We start from the raw sequence: 9,790 nt of genomic DNA on the forward strand, positions 1-9,790 counted from the left end.
GCACTCGTATTTACCTCCTGACTTTGATAGGTTTTATTACTGTTTGAAACTGAGGTTGAATGTTTTAAATTTAAAACAAAAAAAATCAGTCAGAAATTTGCAGAAAGAATAGAAAAACTTTGAGATTTGTTCCATTTTTACCAGTGGCAGTAGGTTCCATGCAGTATTAATGAGAAGAATTTGAATCCAAAAATGTAATTTGGTTTCTTATTTCTCTTTTCTGTCACTTCCACTGAAGAAACAGACTTACAATACGTCCTCGCTTGCTTAATGCTATTGCTAATTGCCCAGATGGGACTCTGGGAGACCGTTAAGTGTCTATTGATGGTTATCAGCTTGCCTATGACAGATGAAGTTGGCTCTGGTAGGTTTTTCTTTTTTGCTTTTTTTTGTCACCCTGTCTGGTGCTGTAAACTGAGGTCTTTATTCTCTTGCTGACCGTGACTTTCCTTCATTAACTGTCATGCCTTTTTCCATCTTTCCAGGTTACTTTTTGTTTTTCAGAGAGCCCAGAATCTTGGGTAGCAGATGGTGTCCTGTGTGGTGCATCTAACCCTGTGAGCATCTAACTCCTGAGCACCCATGCTGTATGCTTGCTTGTATTTGCTGTTGCTGGGGTTCAGCTATTGAGAAATTGGATGGGTTGAAAATACTGGCTTGTAGGAGTGATGACTGCCTGGTGCTGTACACTTCTGTGTACCCCCACACCACCATTACAGGATCCAGTGTTTGCTCCAGTGGTCACTTTTTCCTAGGTAAAATATGACATTTACTGTTTTATTCAAGATTATAAAAACATCCATTTTGTGGATGAAGCTGTGTCAGTCCAGTTTGGTTGTTAGCGAACATGAATTTGAAACCACTCAGCAAGTCATCCATGTTTAGCTTGAGAAACGTGTTGCTTTGTCACTCCCACCCAGGAAGGGTAAAAGGTCTGCTCAGCCTCCTTCTAGTTGGAAACCTAAATCTCTGGGCAGTGTTTAGTATGTTGTCCAACAGCTAAAGAAATCACTGTGTTAAATATAAAAGCTGTCTACAAATAAAAAGGAGGAAGGAGCTGGGGAAATGTATGGTTTCAAGATCATAGAAGGTGGTAGGACTGAGTGGAAAAAGAAAAATGAGAAACACTGTGTAGGAAGACCAGATGCAGGGGGAAAATTGAAGAGAAAATTATCCCTTGGAAATGAAAACAAAGGCGGTAACAAAACTGTCAGAAAGAGAAAAGGAAGTCTAGAGTTATAAAATGAGTAAAAACAGGTGTGATAATGGAAGTGAGGAAAAAGGTAGTGTTTCCCAGTAGCTCTCGTGCCTCCTTTGGGCAGGCTGTGCAGGCTTTCTGCAGCTGCCACTGGCTGGGACGGGACTTTGTTCAAGTGAAGGGAAGGACTGGAGCCCAGTAGCACATGTGGAAACAAGGCTCCTTGGTCTGCAATGTGATCATTGTGGCATCTGCAGGAAATGCTGCTCTATAGTGACAGGTCAGTGAAATCACCATAACTGGCAAATGTGTCATGCGGATCACTCAGGCTCTGACCACTGTCTGGTGTTATGTTTTGTTACTTCCCCCTGTTCACAACTGTTCCTTTTCGGTTCGGCCTGTTCAAGTCCAAGTTTGATGATTCTGAACACGCCTCGTGTAAACCTCATCCTTTTCTGGCTATTTTCTCAGGAGAGACAACTGCTTTCCCTGCAGCCCCCTTGCTTTCAATGCATTGAAAAATTGTTCTAACACACTGAGCTCCAAGATCAGGTTTCATCCCAGTCTGGGGGCCTGCACGGGCTCTCGTGAGATGCCTCATTGATTCAAAGCACTTACAGTGACCTACTGGACTCTGTATAACATAAGGTCTGTCTGTGTTGAGGAAATGATCCACCTATGTGTGCGCCGTCCTGCAAATGGCTCGTCCGTGCCAAGGTCAACGTTGGCCTCTCAGCCTGCAAAGCTGTTGCTCATGGGTCTTCTTGTACGATGTTGTCTCTGGTGTTGGGCACAAATAGACATGTGTGGGTCACTGCTGAGAGCATGAAGCACATGTTCATCTCTAGCAGCCAAAGGGCAGGGAGAACTGGAGGCAGTTCAGCATTTTTACAGCTGAATGATAGGGATTTTGCTCTTAACTCAAGGACCATCCTTCTCTTCACAGTAGAATGAACTTAAACCTGAGTTTGGCCTGAGATGCTTAGTAACGAGAGTCCAGGATCTTCCTTCAACTGTTGGCTGGAAATACATTATACAAAAATAATGGCAAATGTTCAGCAAAAGTCTGGTGTGTCTGGATGAGCCCTGCTTTACTCATCAGTCAAGCCTGAGCCATGGGCCTGCTGAATCCTGAGGGAGGACACATTTCCCAGTGCCAGACACACAGAGAGTTCCCTTAGGCTGCTCAGGGACCCAGTGCAAGGTGTGGGCCCTGCCTCCTGCAGTGAGCTGCATCCACTAACCCCTCTCCTAAATGCATCTGCTGGGACACCCAGGTTTTGCTGCAAGCAGCAGCTCTGCACACTTCTCTACAATCCCCGGGAGGGAAGGAGCACATCCACCATCTGCACAGTGCAGGTGTGTGTCCCCGTGCAAGCACACTGCACAACCTGGCAGTGCTTGCAGGCTGCCTCGATTGTTGTGCGGGCTCCCAGCTGCAGGGTGAGGCCATCTGCACAAGCGGAGCCATGTGGCAGGGAGCGGGCAGACCTCAGGCTTTAGCAGCCATTCAAGAGCTGCCACGAACTGATTTATGAGAAATTGCTTCTAGCAGGTGCTAACCTGTCCCAACCACGGATAACAGGATAGTTGCTATAGGGAATCAAACCAAAGAGCCATAAAACCTGAATATCATTACAGTTTGCTGGAGAGCACAGCTGTTGCAGTGTCATCATTTCTCTCCATCGAAGACACACCAATTCCTGCTGAATTCTGGCCAACTAAATGCCAGGAATTAGACACACTCAACCACAGAGTAGCAATTGCCACTTCACTGTTACTCAATTCTATCTGTGTGTGTGTGTTTATCTGGCGGCCCCGTTGCCACATGCTCTTGACACCTACTGCAAATCTCTGTTCTTGGCGAACCCCCTCACTTCTATTTCTCTGCTAGAGTTACACCAGAAAGTGAGTATTTTTCCCCTTCAGTCTCACCATATATGTCACTAATAAGACTTTTCAAAACTTTGTCAGTCACCTTCCATAACAGCCTGAGGAATACTGTAGGGACATCTCTAGTAGCTGGATACAGGATATTGTATTTCGTAGTTTGTCCAGTTGAGTAATTGCTTGGAGTAGCTTTGTGGACTTGCGCAACTGTTACTTGGAAGGAAGGGAAAAGCCAGTTGGGGAATCAAAATATTTTTAGGGTGACTTACTGAAGAATCAGGTTAAAATCAACAGGTCAGGGTTTGATATGAGATCATAAATTAGGTGCCTGGAGAGAACTGGTTGTGAGGAACAATGTTCAGCATATTGAAATAATTTGAAAAATCAAAACACTGTTTATTGATGTAGTATTTTTCACCATTAAAATAAAATGTTGCTCCTGCTTTTTGCATTTAGTGCATTTTAGCTGTAACATACTGCTGAAGGAAAGGATGAGAATCAAAACTATTAAGCTCTCCCCTTGTCGTCTCTTTTATCCTAGACAACACATTCCTGAAGGTGATAGTCTTTGATAGTACTATACGGCTGGATCAGGGAGCTCAGTTCTCACCCTGGAAATCATCTGTCTGCATCAGGTAGCAGCAGGCAGCTGAGCCTGGAGACGAGCTCATTTGGGCAGCAGCCTGCACAGTGAGCAGTGAGCAGTGAGCTCTGCTCGTCAGTCTGGCATCTTTCACTAACACCAAATTTGCTTTAAGGATAAAAAAAATGAAGCTAGAATGTGGTTGAGAGTGAGCATATGTTGAAGTTCAGCTTAGGTAATACAATAAGCTCTTCAAGAGTGGATTCTCTTTCTTCTCAGTGTAAATAAATACTCCTGATAGCCCCAGACATATTAATTTTCTTGCGATTCTCCCTCTTCCTTATCGGAGGTGGTGTCCTGTGCGTTACTGACGTGGGCTCATTTGTGAGACTCTGCTCTTGTCCATATGTGCAAGTCATTTAATAAGATGAGAAGCAATGTGTAAAAGAACAAGTGTGTTGATGTAAAGTTCTCAAATGGCCAGCATTGGGATTAATAGTTAATGGCCTATTGACACAGAATATTTATTGATGAGCAACACAGGGTTCCAGTGACATCAATACAGGGCTGTTTTGGAAGGCTGCAACCTTTTTTTTCCTTTAAGAAAAAAAGATGATCATTTAATTAGTAAAATGTGTTTTATTGATGTCTGTTACAGATTCGCTTGCTATGGCTGTGGGGAAGTGTTCACTTTGAAAGAAACAACTTGAGGTAAAGAAAGACCTTCTAAAATCCCAGTAGATTTTTGAAAGAGCCTGATGAGGCTGTTACTGGTAACAGCTCTTTTGGAAATGCTTGATAAGATCGTTAAAAAGAAAATCAAATTTTGTGCTTTGGGATATAAATTGATCAAAAAAAGATCTTTTGCCATGCACAGCTGTCTACTTAAGTATTCAAAATGCAAATGCATGTACATGTGAGTAAGTGTGATTTTCCCATCCTTGGAAATATTGGTAAGTGGGAGCTTCAGAGTGGGCCAACACCATCCCCACCCCATGTCACTAGGGATGGGAGCAGCCCTGATCTAACTCAGGCAGTTGTCAGATGGAGCAGCACTAAGCTGTGCTGAGGCTATGCTGGTTGTTCAGAGGAAGAGAAGGGATTGCCTCTCCCCTGTTTTTCTCCTGGTCAGTCTGAGTCTGATCAGTGGGAACATGTGGTGACCCAGAGGATGTGCTGTGGGTCTCTGTTTCTCTCTTGGAATAACTGGAAAGTGGTACAAAGTCAGGACTTGACTCTAGCGAAAGGAAACCAACACCATGGCTTCTCTGTTCTTTTCAAAAGTCAGGACTTGACTCTAGCGAGAGGAAACCAACACCATGGCTTCTCTGTTCTTTTCAAAAGTCAGGACTTGACTCTAGCGAAAGGAAACCAACACCATGACTTCTCTGTTCTTTTCAAAAGTCAGGACTTGACTCTAGCGAAAGGAAACCAACACCATGGCTTCTCTGTTCTTTTCAAACTGACTACTGTAACGAGTGTAATTTTAAAGCTAAAACAGCAGATCCTCTGCAGTTGGAGAATCCCTTACCAAAATTGCAGGAAACCTTAAAACATTGTGATAAATCAGTGGTGCTTCAGTGTGCTCAAATTTAGGTATGGACTAGGCATGGCTTTGCTCAAGAAAAGAAACCAAAGAACTCTTTACCTGTACAGGGCAGTGTCAGTTCAAAATCAAGATCTGCTCCTCTACTGCCAGTGCTACTGATCCCTGCTCCCAGTGTTGGTGTCAGCTCCCCCTTCCTGCATTACTCTATGGGTGATGGTCAGGACTGCAGCAATGTGTTCTTAGTTGTCCCATCCTGATCTCTTCAGAATGTGCAAACTCATTGTCTTTAGAGCTCATGTATAATATTACTGGACTGATTCGTCCAGGTTGTGTAAGTTGGTTTAAAGAGAACAAATATGAAAAAGATCTTGGAATAAGACAGACTTGTTCACTGCAATTTGAAGTGTGTGCTGGCACAATGGCCAGGAATGTCAGTATTGATATACACCTGCATGGATGTAATAAGCAAATATAACCTTATGGATGCAGCTGTGCAAGTGCTAACAGAAACACACCTTCACATGCACAGATTATGTAAATCTACAAACACCCCCCCCCCTATGTGACAATCTGTATAAATCTGTGACAAATGAACATTATTGCTCACAGCAGAAAGACAGGTACTCATGCTCTGGTTCATGTATGCACATGTATGTACACAGATATCCCATGTAATTTTAGACCAGCTAACACATGCACACACAGAGCTGTTGTTGAGTGCTGGACAAAGTAGGTATCAATGAACTGACCTCTGAGTCTGGGCAAGTGAATTGAAACCCAGAGGCAGCAAGGCTGGGGCTTTTAATGAAGTGAATGAGAAAAGAAAAAAGAGAGATTGAAAGTGCCTGGTGCTGTGATACATAATTGATGAGACTCCAAGCAGGGCTTCAGTGTCTCATAAATTATTAAAAACTGACTCATTAGGGAAAGATTTCATTATAGGATAATTTAATTAAACAACAGGCAAAAAGAGGAAAGAGCTTTAAGGGACTGAGTCCTTCTGTTTTTTTTTCTACTGTGACACTGATGATTTAAAGAGAGAGGAGCCAAGAAATAATCCTGGGGATGGAGAAGATGTTTACTGTGCATGAGAGGACTGATCCTCTGTTTCCTCCATGCTTATGTTTTCATTTGCCTGTTGCAAAGTAGATGTGAGCTTTTGTTGTTCTGCTTTAAAGACATTTTTCAGACACTTTTCCTTGGTGAAAAAGACTGTTCTCACTGCAGAGCACCTGAAAAGTGGCTCTAGCAATGCTTGAATACACAAAGAAGTGGTGAAATGAGATTATTGAAGAGTGCAGGGTTGGTGCTGTGGCCTAGCCTGGGCTTCACTGCCAGGGTCTTTAGTGAGGCCAGGAGTGGGATGACCTTGCTTCATCACTCATCAGCCCCTGCCAGCCACCTTGCCATCCAAGACAGGGCCAGGGTGTGCAGCCACAGCTCCATTGGGTTCCTGCATTGTCTGGCCTGTGCAGAGGGGAGAGCTCCCCAGAATCACCCAACAGACACTGAGAGGAGCAGGGGCAGGGAGAAGAGACTGAGTGCTTGGCATCTTCCTGTGGTTGGAAGGGAGATGTGTTTTCATTTGACATTTTCATCATCAGGACAGGAATTCGTACAAGGATTGACTCATTGACTCCTCTTTTCCTACGGGGTGTGTTTTTCACCCAGATGAGTTACTGTTCCACTTCAGATGGGTAAGGACATTGGAAGGGGCATCTGGGAGGAAGGAGGCAGGGTGGTCAGATCAAAGAGAGCCACGGGACAGCAGCTATAGTGAGCTGAGCCACCCAGAGGGGTTTCCTTCTGCATTGTGTTCTGGTGAAGGCTGGTGGACCTCACTAAGTTCTTTCACCCCTCTTTTTGCTAAAACAATGTCTGAAACAAACATATCTACAGACTTGTTGAGTTATTCGTTTGCTTTGCTCGAGGCTGTGAGTGGGACAGTTGCCCAGCTGCTGTCTCTGCACAAGGAGGTTTTCAAGACAGAACAGACAGGGTCAGGTGCATCCAAACTGATAAATAAAACAACACGAACTTGCAAGATGACAAGCATAGCAGAAGCAGAAAATCCTCATTTCCAAGCAGCTACATTCAGTATCTGTTTTACTTTGGAAAGGCTTGTGCAGCTGTCTAACATTTGCTCAAGCCCTCAATTTTGGGCCCCATTTCAATTCCTTGAGGCTTTCCTAGAACCAAAGAATATCTGCAAAGTAGGTTAAATTAAGACTGAAGTTTCTCAGAAACTGTGAGGTTATTGCAAAACCAATAGCACATCATATATCTGTATTATTGTTTCCACAATGCGAAGATAAAGAACAGATAGAAATTATCTTCAATTAAAGGAATCTGTTCATCTCCTTACAGGGAAAGAAAGAAGAGGGAACAACAAATACATAGCTGATGAAGGCACATGGGACTGTATTAATAAAAGCACAACCAGCAGGTTGGAGAAAATGGTGATTCCCCTCTGCTCCACTGTGTGACCCTTCCTGGAGTGAAATGATGGTTCAAGGCACGAGTGAACTGGAGGGAATCTAGTGAAGGGTCACTGAGATGGTCAGAGGATGGAGCAAGCAGCTGTGTGGGAGCTACGAAAGGCTAACAGGGATCTTAATTGCTTCTATTTGCCAAGCTCTTCATAGGGATTGTAGCAGGTAATTTTATATTTCCAAGGATATTTCTGGCTATCAGACTGTATTAAATGCTTAACTAGATGACATTCTTAAGTGTGTAGTAAGTAGGAAAAATACCTCTATCTTTTAGCATGAGAAGAGAGTTCTTCATAAATACAGAATTGTACTTAACTGCAGTAATTTCCCAGCAGACTACCCTCAGCTCTTCGCTATAAATGCTGATTTTTGGGGTGCTTGTTTACTAGTTGTGACAGGAAAACCAGGAAATGGCTGGGATTTTGTGCTGGTATGCAACCCTGTGGTGAGTGTGGTGAGAAATCTGGGAAGTCCCCTAGAAATGCCAACTTTTTAATTATTTTTCAGAGAAGAGAAAACTAAGGGGAACAAAAAAGCTTGTCAGACAAAGGAGGAATCTGACAACATCTGTCTCTTTAAAATCACCTATAATTGCCCGAGAAAAAGGAAACCAGTCCAAAAAGTACTTACGCGCACTGCAAGAAAAGATTATTCTGTCTGAGACTGACTGTGTCAGCTTTGGTTCAGAGTCTCATTAGATCCTGGCACAAAGCTGTGAACACACATGAAAGAAAAAGACTTAGGAAAAGTCTGGTTTCTGGTTTCTGTAGAGAAAGCCAAACCCAGGCTATTTCATCTAAAAAAACCCTGCAAGAGATGATAGGAAGTATGAGACCTTGGCCATCTGGTTGAACCTTTTCAGGTTATCATGGAAGCTGCTGCTCTGCTCAGCCAGGGAGGCTCTAGAAGACTTGTGGCAGCCAGAAAGTCCATGAAATATAATTGCTGACCAGGCAGGATAAATGAAGATGTGCAATCATATCAAGACCTATCTCACTGGTCAAAATTAAGGATCCAACTTTGGTAAGACCCTTTAACTGGTGACCTGGGAGATGGAGCTGAGATACTTAAATTCACTGAAGAATAAAACACAATTAAGTAAAAAGACAGCGGAACAGATAAAGCAGATCACAAAATTAACAGCAATTAACACATTCCAAGTCGTACCCTTGAACTGTCTTGCAGAAGCCTGATGCACACTCATTGCTTCCTTAAGTTGTAGGTGTAGTTCATTTGTGAACCTACAGAGTCTGATGGTTGCCACCAGTCTCTTTAGTCTCTAAAGAGCTCAATATTCCACACTATATTTTCTGAAGTTCTTCCTAAATGAATTAAAAATTCCCTTGTGTAAATATTCTTTGACAGATCTTAGTGTGTGAAGCAGAGAAGCCTCTTCTCCTTCCTTTATAAAACCTTTCACTTTGAGCATTTCTTGCTGCTGCCCACCAAATATCTGTGATAAGAATGCAGATGGATGCTGTGGTCACATCTTGCTTCTTCTGGCTGACAGTGAGCATCAACTGTTAACATTTCAGAAAGAATAGCACATGCTCCCATTCCTATTGCTGTCAGAAGCATTACTTTTCTGATTACTCTTACTCTCAAGTACAATTTTGGAAAGAAGACAGCCAATGAAGCTGAAAAAAAACTGTCTTAAAACTGCAAATTACTAATTTTACATGACTGCCCAATTGCAGTGCTTGCTCTGCTCTAAGAATTCAGTAACAGCCATGAAGAGCTCCTTAAATCTCTGTTTTATGATGTGAGTTTTGAACTGACAAAGATTTAGAAGTTGCCTTGTTTTGCATAGATGATCAGAAGATGCTGGTCTCTTTGATCTGCAGGAGCAGATAATTTCTTAAGGAAAAGTGTTTCTGAGGAGAGTGTCAATGAAATTTGAAGCCATATGTGTATTGCCTGTCTGGTGATGGATCAGGATTTTCTTCCAGGATAAGGAAGAAAGGAGGTACAAAATGGTTAAAGGGGGAAAGAGGTATGGAGAAATACTTGCCTCCTGTTACTCAGGGTTTGCATACATTCACTTGTATCTATACATGCACAAGATCAAGATTTTTCTC

This window comes from Pezoporus wallicus, unplaced genomic scaffold, assembly GCF_028554395.1.
Source record: "Pezoporus wallicus isolate ANWC-B61680 ecotype Strahan unplaced genomic scaffold, APGP_CSIRO_Pwel_v1 contig_10810, whole genome shotgun sequence".
NCBI classification, from domain to species: Eukaryota; Metazoa; Chordata; class Aves; order Psittaciformes; family Psittacidae; genus Pezoporus; species Pezoporus wallicus.